Source organism: Ciconia boyciana, chromosome 1, assembly GCF_034638445.1.
Source record: "Ciconia boyciana chromosome 1, ASM3463844v1, whole genome shotgun sequence".
Lineage (NCBI taxonomy): Eukaryota > Metazoa > Chordata > Aves > Ciconiiformes > Ciconiidae > Ciconia > Ciconia boyciana.
The window spans coordinates 7381493-7385274 of record NC_132934.1 but is presented as its reverse complement, the minus strand read 5'-3'; positions in this window follow the sequence as shown (position 1 = coordinate 7385274).

The following is a 3782-nucleotide window of genomic DNA, read 5'->3' as shown; positions in this document are numbered from 1 at the left end:
CCCGAACTCATGCGCACTGCGCCCAGCCACCACCCACCGCGGGCCGTTAAAGCGACAGGCGCTGCCCCGTTCTGGGGTGGGGTGATGCGCCCTGCGTGGGGAGCGTCGCGGCGCTCTGTCACGGCTCCGCCTAGCCCGGGTGGGACGGTCGCCTTTGTCCCGGGCTGTCTAGGCAGGGCGCAAGACCGGTAGTTCTCCCGCCCAGGCAGCCGAGGGCGGCAGCCTGCAGTACGGTCTGGTCTGAGGGGCTTCGCTGTGCTGCCACATAACCCCTTGGTGCGCGGTTTAAACGCGTGTCCCCGCGCCCAAAGCGCTGCCTGAGGTGGCTCCGCCGAGGAGCGGTCCCCAGTGTCCCCCAGCAGCGTGCGCGGGTGGGGGGACGTGGGTCTCCACAGGCACCTTGTGAGGGCGGAGAGGGAGGCGAGCTGGGCGCCATGACGGCCCGCAGTGGGCGAGGGGGAAGGCGATACATCGGGCTTCGTCTGAAAACCCTGAGGTAAAACCTTGCCTGGCCTTGGCGCCTCAGGGCGGCGGGGACGGGCCCGATCATGAGGGAGAAAATTGTGTTGGATCTGGTGTCTGTGGGGCTTGTCCCTCCACTGAGCTACTGGGAAATGTTGAAGGTAAAAAAAGTGAAAAAAGAGGGTCAAAAGTGACTGGCCCAACCCCCTGCCTCCCATCAGGCCCCATGCTACGTGCCTGAGCCTGCCTCTTCAGTGAGGAAAAGAAAGGGGTTTACGTGCCTTCTTAATCTGTGCCACGTTAATCTGTGCCACCCATGTATTTAACAGGTCAATAACAAATATTGCCTATTTACTCTTATTTATTGCTAATATAGCATCATACTCACTGGTATTTATCAAGTAATTATGTCCCCTCCCTCCTTCATTGCGCAAGGCCATGGCAACCATCAAATTAACAATTTGACTTATATTACACTGTAAAAATTTCAAGCCATTCTCAGAAATCATTTTTTCTCACCCATGCTGTGGTGGCAGAAATACTCGTAGAGCAGGAAGTACCTCAAAATATGGAAGATGGAGATGTTTCAAAAAGATGTGACCCTACCCAAAATAAATGGCGTAACAGAACCAGGAAGGGGAAGCTGTGCAATGTGGTTCAGCAAGGGCTGGGAAATGGTAAAACCATCCCCAATCTGCAGCTTTCTCTTGAGTGTCCTCCAGAGCTGCAGGAGTGGTGTTCAGGAGGAGAGCAAATGGTTGAGATCGCAAAAAGAGATTTACCTCACGTAATTTTTGGTTATTTTAAAGCTGGTGTCTAGTCTAAGCTGTTTGGTCATTCTCCAGTCAAGACAGATAGGGTATCTCCACTGGCTTAAGACAGGCTGGACAAATCATGTTGTGAGGAAACGTGTCTCCAGTAGCTGTAGAGTGGTGAAGCCTGACCAGAGTCCTGTGTGTCTCTCTTGACTGGAAACCTAGTGTATAGCTTGCTAATGTTAGGCTAGATGAATCCCACCTCTATTTTTTATCCTTGGCTCTGCCAACAATTTGGTACAGGATCATATGACTGTCCCATGTACCATCTGTTACACAACAGTACAGGAGAGGAAAGTGCCTTAGTTCATCAAGGAGCAAAGTGGGAGTGGTGTCTACTACATGTAGCATGTAGACCCTGGTTAAGGAAAACATCTTTCTTCAGAAAACATATTTAATTCAAGAATATACTTAAAGGCAAGCACGTACTTTTCTGATTTCCAGTGTGGGAACATCAATATGCAGATGCAGATTAGGATTCATCAATGTGGGATGTTAGATAGATAACTTCAATGTATTATTTCTACAGCATTATGTCTAAGCATATGCTAACTTGCCCTGCCTGAGCTAAAGCTCTCCTTGCTAAGTAGGACATCACCTTGAGGAAGATCTTACAGTTCCAGGGCTTTGTCAGCTCCACAGTGTTATTTTCTTTGTTTCTTGATTTACTCTCAGCATCTTGTAATATCAGGTCCACTCTGACATTAAAAATGTGCTCTGTCAACATTTTTCTACCCCAGGTGTGTCTGAAAGAGTGTTTTTGTCCTTTTGATCATCATTTGTATGTTTTTTCTTCTTTCCTTTTCTTCATCATTACTGACTGCTAATCCTGGGACTGACTTTATTGTAGGAGAGTAACTGTGTGTTGACACATTCTGTCCTGAAGGTTGGGAAGTTTATGGTGCACAGTTCCAAGTACACAGCTCATTACTGTGTATTATAAAGAACTTCTCTCTGCCCTGTGAAAACTTGTTATACCAGTTTAAAAATATGTCAGGCATGCATCTCCTTCCTCTAACATTAATCATTAATTAACATGTGATAGTGACATTTCTGGTTGCTACTGAATAAAGCAAACCAGTATTTTATGTGCGTTTCTGACTTCTTCTATCATACTCCAACATCGACATCACGACATCCTCAGCTGTCAGTGTCAGTACAGTCCTGTGTATGAGAAGCCCATTCTGCAGCCCCTCTGGAAATGCTGCCCAAACCAGAGTCACTAGAACAAGCCCATGTTTGCAAAACTCCTCTTGGCAATCTGACTCCTTTTCCTTGTGTTACAGGCCAAAATTAAAGTTTCTTCTCACAGAATGTGCTTATTATATTTACTACTGCAAATAGCTAGGACTAGACATGTTGAACTAAGCAACTGTGGTCAAAGAGGATCTTATTCACCTGTTTTGGACTTTTTTCACAAATAGTTTTCATTTTGGGTCTTTTTTTTTTTCCCTCTGCATGTGGTGTGGATTTGATAAGCAATTGGTAGAACTAAGCAGTCAGAAAGAAAATGTAGAATGATGGAAAGCTATCTGTTTTTCATTTGAATTTCAGTAGGCTTAGAAAGCTCCGCAGTTAAAATTCAGAGCCCCCTTGTGTGAGGCAGTCAAAAAAATCTCTGTTTTAGAAAGCTGGCAATTTACATTTTGAATGTAAGGCAACAGATGGACAAAATAGGGAATAAATGTGCACTGGGATACGAGATAACCATGAAAGAAACAGGATTTAGCTAAAGTGAAGGCTGAGTTATGTTTATGGTCATTATAGTTGACTTTCAGTTGTGATAAACATGGTATTATGATTTGTTATTTGTGTAAGAGAGGTCATTAGAAACCTCAAGACAAGACCATGGCTTATTGTACAAAGTATTGTACAAATACCAGGTAGCGTACAGTCACTGTTATTCTTGTTTACATCAGTAATCCTGCACGAAATATGCTTCATGACTCATTTATACAACTTTTCCTCATGATTGACCGTGTCCTTTTTTTGGCAAGGCACTTACAGCTGGAGCCAATGAAAGGCTGTGGTGTCCCAGCACGCCTTGCTCTTCAGTGCCTAGCTGGCAGAATGAATTTCCAAGCAGTGAGATAAAGTAATCAAAACTTTAGGATTTGTCTGTGACTCAGCAGCAGGCTGACATCCCAGCCCAGAAGTCACTGCTGCCTCTCTCGTGCCAATCCGATGGCTTTTGTCGTGCTGTCAGTCAGGTCTGTGTAGTGATCTAGATTAAAACAAACAAGACAAGATTAAAATAATTAAACTGGCAAGATACAGATGGGGTGGGTGGTCTGCGAGATGGGTAAGAAATTGGCTCACAGGCCACACTCAGAGGGTGGTGATCAATGGTCTTTACTCAGGCTGGCAGTCTGTCGCAAGTGGGGTCTCCCAGGGATCGATACTGGGCCCCACGCTGTTCAGCACTGGATGATGGGATTGAAAGCACCCTCACCAAGTTTGCTGATAACACTAAACTGGGTGCTGAGGTGGATGTGTCAGAAGGGA